This window comes from Natator depressus, chromosome 6 (genome assembly GCF_965152275.1).
Source record: "Natator depressus isolate rNatDep1 chromosome 6, rNatDep2.hap1, whole genome shotgun sequence".
Lineage (NCBI taxonomy): Eukaryota > Metazoa > Chordata > Testudines > Cheloniidae > Natator > Natator depressus.
In genome coordinates, this window is record NC_134239.1 from 11,993,388 (window position 1) to 12,003,629 (window position 10,242).

The 10,242-nt window shown below is 42.9% G+C and overlaps 1 long non-coding RNA gene across 1 annotated transcript in view; it reads left to right on the forward strand.

Moving 5' to 3' along the window:
• LOC141988634 (uncharacterized) overlaps positions 1–10,039 on the forward strand; it is a 19,319-nt gene extending 9,280 nt beyond the window's left edge. Inside the window, exons 3-4 of the long non-coding RNA XR_012639803.1 lie at positions 8,356–8,476; positions 9,289–10,039. This is a non-coding gene — a long non-coding RNA (uncharacterized LOC141988634). The remainder of the gene's footprint in view (positions 1–8,355; positions 8,477–9,288) is intronic.
• Positions 10,040–10,242: the final 203 nt, after the last annotated feature.

The following is a 10,242-nucleotide window of genomic DNA, read 5'->3' on the forward strand; positions in this document are numbered from 1 at the left end:
GGTCCCCACATCTGTACCCTAGCGTTCAGAGTGGGGGAGGAACCTTGACACTCCTTTTATCCCAGCCACAGCCCTCTCCAGGGCTGCTTTTAACCCCTGTTCTGCTGGAGTGGGGCAGCCGCTCCACTACGCAACCCAAAGCAAAGCCAGTCCAAGATGCTGTGTGACAGGTGTTGGTACTACATGGAAAAAGACTACCCTTGCAAAGGCCGGGACTGTAAGCTGTGTGATGTTCAGGGATCATAGAAATCCGTATGCTGCAGAAAAATGCAGAATTTGCATTTTGACAATCTTTAAATTTGTGGAAAAATAAAAACATATATTCACTAAATGTTACTGAAAGGACCAGTATTCAATGTGCACGACCTCCCTATCCTGCTTGATCTTTGAATGCTCTTTACATTTACATCGCTAAACATACTCCAATAAACTGCTTCCAGCATAGAGAGGTTATTCAAGGACATATAGGGGTTCATGTTTTAATGCATCTCAGATTTCACTTCAGCCTCCAGACGTGAGTAAGTAAAGTTATGAAAAGATGCCAGAAACCCTTCCTTAGATATTTTTAAGGTCAGGCTTGATAAAGCCCTGGCTGGGATGATTTAGTTGGGGATTGGTCCTGGTTTGAGCAGGGGGTTGGACTAGATGACCTCCTGAGGTCCCTTCCAACCCTAATATTCTATTCTATCGGGAAACTAAAGTTCAGCGTTTCACTTAATCGCTGAAAAATGTGGATTTTTATGTTTTTTATGAGAAATTCTGTAGTTTTTTATCACGGAAAACTAGGATCCCTGGTGATGCTGAAGACTGATGATCTAAACTAGCAGTTCTCAACACCTGGGCCTCAGGCGGCCCAATTAGCACATAGCTGCAGTCCAACTGTGTGCTAAAAAAAATGCAAAACTTGCTGCTCTGGTCTGGCAGGGGGCAGGCCTGGCTCAGGGGAAGACAGCATCTTGCCTCCTGCACCAGCGCTTCTGCCAGCAGGGGGCTGATGAGTGCTGCAGTGGGGTAGGGGGCAGGAGAGTGGGTCTGTGGGTAAGTTTTTTTGGGGGGGGGGGCTCTGGGAACTAGGGGTTTGCCCCAGGTTTTAGGTGGGCCTCTGCTCCTGACCCGCTTCTTGGGTCCTGGCTACCAGCCCCACCAGGTGCTAGGCTTCTGGCTGGTGCTGGGGGTCCCAGCTGCTGCCTGGCCCCGTGGGTCCAGGTCCCCGCTGTTGCCCAGCTCCACTCCTGGCCCCACTCTGGGCAGGGGCGCTGGGCATAAGGGACTGTGAATGGTTTTAGGGTGGGGGGACATTGTGGTTCTCAACCTGCGGCCCACAATGATAAACAGGTTGAGAACCACTGGTCAAGACAGACATCTGTGTTTCATGGTCAACAACTCAACATCAGTGCAACCAAGGCATCAGAAAAGTACATTGTGTATGTTGTGCGCAGGGGACTCCTGACCAGATCCCTGGTTACATTTTTGCAAAGCAAGATTTGCTGGTAATTTACAGGTGTGGAACCTGTGCAGCCTTTGCCAGGCCCTTTCTGGCTAAGCTCTTTTGGAATTACACCTTCCTCGCTCCCTGTGGCGAAGGGGATGACAGATACATTATCCTGAGGCAGCTCTTGAAGGAGAAGATGGATGTAGATCTGGTCGCGCATGAAGGCAAAGTCCTGATTGTGAAGGGCTTGGATGTTTGTTTTATTGACTCTTTCCACTTCTTACCTATGTAGCTCAGCCAGCTAATGCAGGCCCTGGGCTTGGCCTGGGACAAAGGGTATTTTCCTCATTCATTTAACACTTTAAAAGTGAAGACTAGGTCGGGGCTATGGCAGACTACAGTGCTGATTGCATGATGCCCGACAGTTTCTGTGAGAGGGAAGGTGTAGATTTACACAGAGACCATGTCAAGGTGAACCTGGCTAAAAGGCAAATTGCAGAATTGTTTCTGAACTGGCTGTGGGGAAAGTTCGGACAGAGATCAAACCTGCCCAACACCACCCTCGTGAGAGATACAGACCAGCTCCAGGAGTACCTGTTTTCCCCAGTATATAAGGTTCCTTCCTGTGAGTTTATCAACAGTGAAACAGCCTGTCTGGGCTGGAAGTACATGGTCCCTTCCGGCCCTGCATTTCTATGATTTCCACTGAAACTTTCCAGAACATTCAGCCTGAGGCAGGCGCCTGGCATGAAGCATTTCAGCCCAAATGGCTCAAGTCTGAAAAAGCCATAAGCAACTGAAGACAGGGTCTTAAAGTGAATGCATCAGACAACTTTAACTAGGCATCATTCTACCTAGGATGTGTCCCTCTTGTTTACAGCTGGCCAGCAGTAACACCTAGGGGCTGATGTGTGGAGGAGCCGTGTCCCTGCCCTCCACACTAGACCTGGGCAGACTTCCCCCCCGCCCACCCAGGAGTGGAAGAGCAGAGTGGGGGCTATGACACATGGACCCCTGCAGGGATCAAACCCCAAACGTGCAGCCCTATATTGTACCTTCCTGTCACAGGCCTGAGGGCTCTGGCTCCTACTCCTTGGCAGTGTGATGGTGGTGGTGGGTTAGAGGGAGATGGGGGAACCTGTTTCAGTCACTGGTAGTTTTAGCTCTTGCCTGAACTGCTCCTAGGAGCTGAAATGCCCCGATTTGGCAAGAGAGACACTGGACCTGAGAGCTCAACCCCTGCTTCTAGCCACAGCCAGCCGGACCCACCCCCACAGGGGCAGCCAGAGCTGGGAGCAGCCCAGCCAGAGCATCCACCCAGCTGATGGCAGAAAGCAGCCATTTGCCCCCTCCTAGTCTTTGGCAAGCAACTGCCAGCACTGGGGCCCAGCAACCTGGCCACAGCTCCCTTCCACCCAGCCCAAGACAAGGAGAACAGGGGCAGAGCCTCAAGAACCCATGAAACATCCCCAGACACCAGCCTCAGGGGAGGTCAGAGCCAGCTGGGAGCAGCACCAAGATCCGTGCTGTCTAAGGCCAGAAGGCACCATTATGATCACCCAGGAAGTTCTCCTGGCTCCATGCTGCAGCCTCATCAGTCTTAAGCTCTGGTGACCTCTCCTCCCTGCAAATAAAGCTGTGTATATTCAAATATGGAAACTGAAGCATTAAGTCACTTGTGCATAGTCTCCAGCTTTCTGAGCATCCCGCTGGTCTTAGACTGGCAGTGTCACAGACTCTCATGATTTGTTTGTGAGTTTCATGAAGGTTGGTGTTTTTTTCCTAAAGCCCCAGCTCCCAGAGTCAGGGGATTATGCGAGAACTTCCGCTGTCATTTAAAAAAGAAGGTCCATCCCTAGCCCTCATGCTTGGGAAGAAGAGTCAGAAAATGTAGCCCTCCGCAAAGGCTCAAACCGTGGATGGGAAGTAAAGAGATTGCCAAATTTATTATATTTTTTAAATCTCATGATTTGCTAAGCCAGTATCACGGATCTCTTGGGGGCCTGACACATACTTTTTGTTTGTTGAATTTGGTGCTGGCAATACAAGAATTTGGTGGCCGTGTGAATTTGGAGATATTGAATTTGGGAGTGGTGGCATTGTGCAGCGTTGGGTGGCTGTGACTTTGGAATTGGTGGCACCATGAATCTGGCAATACAGTACATTTGACCCTGTGAATCTGGGGTTTCTACAGTGTTTAGTTTGTAATGAAAGAGGTGCCGGGGCTCGAGCAATTTATTTTACTTTCATAACTGACAAGGAGAGGCCAGAGGTGCCGGGTCTATGAACTGCCAAGCCTGGAGGTGCCGGCGCTCATCTCTGGCAAGCCTCGGCACAAATTAAGCACTGAGTTTCTACTTTCATAAATTTTAAGTCCAGAAGGGACAGTAATATAACGTCAATAGCACTCATCACCATGCGTTTTTGGACAGGCTTCCATGCGTCCTTTGGGGCTTATGTCCCGCCCTCCCACCCTGTTTCTGTTGGCGCCGAAGTTTGGCGCCGTCGGCCATTTTGAAAAAAAATTGTGTGCGTTTGAATGGGGGAAGTGTTGTGCTTGGATACATTGAGAGAAGTTTAAAGCTTGGGTGAGGTTTATTGAAAAAAGGGGATTGTGTAAGGAGAGCTGTTGTTAAAGGGCAGGTTATTAAAGAAAAGAGAGATGATGGTATGCTAGAAAAGAATAGAAAATGTGATACATTGAGAGCAAAAGGTTGAAAGATTAGAGTGAGAGACGTTTGGGTGAGGTTTATTGAAAAAAGGTGATTGAATAAGGAGAACTGTTGGTAAAGGGCAAGTTATTAAAGAAAAGAGTGTTTGTGTTACTGAACACATGCAGAGCGAAACAGCCTACCCCACCGACTGCCGGCAGTGGAAGGATAGCTGTTCTGGGCGGCGCTCCTAGGGAGCTAGCCCCTCCTTTTGGCGGGCCGATCAGCAGTTCTTCTACAGCTCGGTCACAGAATGCACTTGTGGAACCAATCCTGTAGTCCCAAGATTTAGAGAGGATCTCTACCTTACATTAAAAGCTATAAAAACAGGATTAAAAAGGAAATTTAGGAAGCACATGATAAAAAAGGGAATGAAAAAAAAGCATTAAACAATATTAAAAACTAAGGCAAAACCTGTTTAGTAAGCACATGGCCAAAAACTGGCTGAAAAACCATTAAAAGCTAGGCTTAAAAAGGAAATTTACTAAGCACATGGCCAAAAACTGGCTAAGAAACAATAAAACTAGGTTTAAAAAGGAAATTTAGTAAGGCAAAGCCTGTTTAGTAAGCATATGATAAAAAAAGTGAATAAAAAAGCATTAAACAATATTAGAAACTAAGGCAAAACTGTTTAGTAAGCACATGGCCAAAAATGGCTAAAAAAAACATTAAAAGCTATAAAAACGGGTTTTAAAAGGCAATTTAGTAAGCACATGATAAAAAAGTGAATAAAAAAGCATTAAACAATATTAAAAACTAAGGCAAAACCTGTTTAGTAAGCACACAGCTGCTACACTGGCTAAAAAAACATTAAAAGCTATAAAAATAGTTTAAAAAGGAAATGTACTGAGCACATGATAAAAAAGTGAATAAAAAAGCATTAAACAATATTAAAAACCTGTTTAGTACGCACATGGCCAAAAACTGTCTAAAAACATTAAAAGCTAGGCTTAAAAAGGAAATTTACTAAGCACATAATAAAATAGTGAATAAAAAAGCACTCAGTATCAGGGGAGATTAAAAGCAAGAACAGGGGGAAGATAGAGAGCACATGACTGAATCGAAGAGAGAGAAAGATTTTTACCTTGTGTGTCTTTCTGTAAAATGAGGCAGCTGCACAGTTTAGAAACTTGCAGCCTTGTTATCCTCACCTTTGGATTGGGCCAATCAGAGGTTGTTCTACAATGGCGTTATAGAGCTTATTTTCCTGAACCAATTTTATAGGCCCAAGATTCCCCCACCCCCACCCCTTAACAGCCTTATTCTTATCTAAAGAAACAGGACCCCCCCCCCCCCAGCATTTTTCCTGCCATGTAGTTTTTTAGAAGGGGGTTTTCACAAAAGTTAGAACCATGCACTTTTAGTAACAAACAATTTTAAAAAGTTTTTTCCTAGGTTTTTTTTTTGTTTTTTTTTTTAGTAAGCCCAATATAAAACAACAGGCTTTTGCAGCTGGTAGCTGTGATTAGAAAGAAGAAGGCTGCTTTTTTACCTGCTTTTTAACAGACACAAGTTAGTTACATTAAGTTTTGTAATGGAATAAAGCTCTGCTTTATATTGACTTGAAAAGACACAGCCCTTTATTTACAGGGGTGTTTCAATAAAAGAGAGCAGGCAGAATTACCCCAGGTTTAAAACCCCAGGTTTTTAGTAACAGACAGTTTATATTTCCCTTATTTTGTTAACCCCTGGATCAGAGAGAAGAAGCTTGTTTTTTTTACTTTTTAACAAAGAGAGATGAAAGTCTTGTAAAGGAATAAACCCTCGAAAAGATACACTCCTTTATTTAGTCCCATGGGCATAAGTGTTTTAATAAAAGGTAAGCCTGCAGAAACAGTTCAGGAATTAAAAACACAAAAAAGTTTTAGACTAACATGGTCAGTAAGAACAATGGGAAAAAAGAAGCCATTGTGATCAGAAATAAGAAAGCCCAAGGCCTGCTTTTAAAACAAAATGATACCAAAGACTTGTACTAAAAAGAACAGTAACTTTAACTGTAAATAAGCTTACTATATAAAATAAAAACTTTTTAACCATTAAAGTTTAAAGAAGCTAAAGTATGTAGCCCAGGATCCCCGCTTTTTTTTTTTTTTTTTTTTTTTTTTTAAGAGGCCGCCTGCTTTGCTCTTATCTAAACAAACAGGGCCCTGTAACAAAAGGTGACTGGCAAACACTATAAACAATTTAAAAATGAGTTTACTTGTAAAGTAATGCCTAAAATCCCCTCTTTTCTAACTTATTAAATAAACACTTTAAAAGAAAAACCCACCTAAAGACATATCCCTTTACTTACAGGGGTGTTTCAATAAAAAAGCATTCAAGAGCCTAAACCTGAGTAAGAAAAAGTTTTTAGTAAGAACCACTTAAAACAGCCTTTTGAAGGTAGTGATTAAAAAAGAAGACCCCTTTAAAAAACAGGCTATTTGAAGACACATTCCTTCATTTAGCCCCCCCTTGGCATAAGTGTTTTAATAAAAGGTAAGCCTGCAAAAACAGTTCAGGGTTTAAAAACACAAAAACCTGATTATAAAAGTGACAGAAAAGATTGACAGAGCCAGAAGAGTACCCAGAAGTCACCTACTACAGGACAGGCCCAACAAAGAAAATAACAGAACGCCACTAGCCATCACCTTCAGCCCCCAACTAAAACATCTCCAATGCATTATCAAGGATCTACAACCTATCCTGAAGGACGACCCATCACTCTCACAAATCTTGGGAGTCAGGCCAGTCCTTGCCTACAGACAGCCCTCCAACCTGAAGAAAATCCTCACCAGCAACCACACACCACACAACAGAACCACTAACCCAGGAACCTATACTTGCAACAAAGCCCGTTGCCAACTGTGCCCACATATCTATTCAGGGGACACCATCATAGGGCCTAATCACATCAGCCACACTATCAGAGGCTCGTTCACCTGCACATCTACCAATGTGATACATGCCATCATGTGCCAGCAATGCCCCTCTGCCATGTACATTGGTCAAACTGGACAGTTTCTATGTAAAAAAAATAAATGGACACAAATCAGATGTCAAGAATTATAACATTCATAAACCAGTCGGAGAACACTTCAATCTCTCTGGTCACTCGATTTCTGACCTCAAAGTGACTATCCTTCAACAAAAAAACTTTGAAAACAGACTCCAACGAGAGACTGCTGAATTGGAATTAATTTGCAAATTGGACACAATTAACTTAGGCTTGAATAGAGACTGGGAGTGGTTGAGTCATTATACTAAGTGAAACTATTTCCCCTTGTTTATTCCCCCCTCCTCCCCCCCCCCCACTGTTCCTCAGACATTCTTGTTAACTCCTGGAAATGTGCTGGAAATGGCCCACCTTGATTATCACTTCAAAAGGTTTTCTCTCCCCCCACCCCACTCTCCTGCTGGTAATAGCTCATCTTAAGTGATCACTCTCCATACAATGTATATTTTTTCATGGTCTATGTGTATATAAAATCTCCTCACTGTACTTTCCACTTTATGCATCCAATGAAGTGAGCTGTAGCTCACGAAAGCTTATGCTCAAATAAATTGGTTAGTCTAAGGTGCCACAAGTACTCCTTTTCTTTTTGCAAATACAGACTAACATGGCTGCTACTCTGAAACCTGTCAAAAAAGTTTTAGGCTACCATGGCTATTTTTTAGTAAGCCCAATGTGAAAAAACCAGCCTGTTAGCAAAAGCAGCCTCTGTAATCAGATAAGAAGGCCCAAGGCCTGCTTTTAAAACAAAATGATACCAAAGATTTGTACTAAAAAGAACAGTAACTTTAACTGTAAATAGGCTTACTATATAAAATAAAAACTTTTTAACCATTAAAGCTAAAGAATGTAGCCCAGGATTCCTGGCTTTTTTTTTTTTTTTTTTTCCTTTAGAGGTGCTTGCTCTGCTCTTATCTAAACAAACAGGACCCTGTAACAAATGCTGACCAACACATACCATAAACAATTGAATAAATTGAATTAAAGAATAAAGGCTGTAGCTTTTAAAGACTTTTGGTTACAGATATGTTAATGGGCATATTACCATTTACAGTGTCTTTTTATTAACTGTTTAAAGACACTATAGAAAATAAGAACTTTTTAACCATTAAAGTTTAAAGAAGCTAAAGTATGTAGCCCCTTTCTTCCCCTGTACTTCCCCCTCCCCATCTTTTTTCCTAGAACAAATGACCCTTACACACCCTGGTTTTAAATTTTAGGAGGCCCCAAGCCCTTTTTTCAACAGGTTTAAACCTATAAATAAGGACAGAAAACTGGACAAGGCTGTTAAAGAAACACCGCTGATACAAGACTTTTGGCATCATGGGAAGCAACGACATGGTAAGAAAAATGACTATGGTGTGTGTTACCCTTGTTTTATACCTGTGTTGTGCTTAGTTAAAAGTTTATATATATATATAAAGGCCTTTTTTCTTGATATACCAGATTCTGCACGAGAAGTTTTAAATTTTGGTAAGCTGCTTACACATTTATGGTTTATTTTTAAAAGAAATGGTTTTAAGGAGTTTAAGTTTTTTTTAAATTTATAACAAGATGGAAGTCAAAACCAACAGACAGGTTTTCCTGAGATTACAGGAGACGGTATGATTTGTTTTTAAATATGTGTTTGAAATAACGGCTATTAAAATAGTGTACATTTTTTCTAGGGGTTTGCTGTTGTTAGTAAAAAAAAGAAATCCCAAGCGGCAAAAAAAACCCAACTTGCCGCCGAACGGGGAATCCTGCCCCCTGAACACAGGCCCGCTGGTGCCTGGAGCTGGCCCTGCCTTTGCCTCAGAGGTTTTACTGTAAAAAGAAAAGGAGGACTTGTGGCACCTTAGAGACTAACAAATTTATTTGAGCATAAGGTCTAAGGTGCCACAAGTCCTCCTGTTCTTTTTGCGGATACAGACTAACAGGGCTGCTACTCTGAACCCTGTAAAAATGTTTTGCGGGCCGTTGTTGAGAATTTTGGAGCTATACTACCGCCATGTGGCATAAGAGGGAATAGCGCTTTTGTATTTTACATTATATTTAGCGTGACGGGTTGGGTTATGTGAAATGTATATATGTAGGGGATATGTTTGTGGCTGTTAGTAAAAAGAACCTACAGGTTTATGTGCTAAAAACATTTTGTTTATGTGTATTGATAGACTTATCAAGTGTTATCCCTGAAGAAGAAACGTTGAAGGGGACCAAGAAATTTCCCTCTGAATCAGCGACAGCTGGAAGCAAGGGTATTAGACACTTCGATTTGGAGCAGCCCAGCACATCCAATTCCACTGTTACACAGAACCAACTGTCTTTAAAGAGGGCCAAAAAATCTACCACTGAAACAGCAGCAGTTGGGAGCAAGGGGGTTAGACCCCCCCGATTTTGAACTGCCCTGCACCACCAGGGCCAAAAGATCTACCTCTGCAGCTTCCAGGGACACTGGTTAAGCGATCCAAAGGGATTAAAACCCCTAGTTCTCAACAACCCCAAGCCTTTACAGCCCCGAAGGAACCAGCTTTAAAAAGGGTAAAGGCAAACAATCCTGTAGCAGCCGCTGTGTCGAGGGGTGGGTTTGAGCAGAGTCAAGAGGCCAGCCCCCCGGCTTCTGGGCAAAGCAGAACCTCTGCTACAAATAAGAACCACCCCGTAGGCCTTGCAGCATCAGTTGTTGTTTGTAATGAGCTGTTTAGTGTTTGTACGTCTCCTAAGCGTTTAATAGATAAAAAGTTTTCGAAGCTAATTCTTGAGGTGTTTCAAAAGCAAAATGCTCCAGAAGAAAGGGTGGTTTTGGACCAAAAGATAACAGAGACCCGTGCACTGCTTGAAAAGTTGGAAAGCATGTTAAAGGGGGAAGGGAGGGTGAGACTAAACCTGAAACCTAAAAACATAAAGAGGGGTTGGAGGAAAAAATGGAAGAGATCTAAAAAACTGAGGAGGCTTTTGGCGAAAAAACTTAAAAAAGCCAGAGTTATATTAAGAAAACAGTCCCCCAACCAAGAAAGGGAAATAGACATAGACTCCCCGACCCCCTCTTCTGAAGGTCCAGATTCTCCCGCTCCTAATATACCACCTCCGGTGTATTTGGAACATGTAAGACACTGGATAAGACCCTG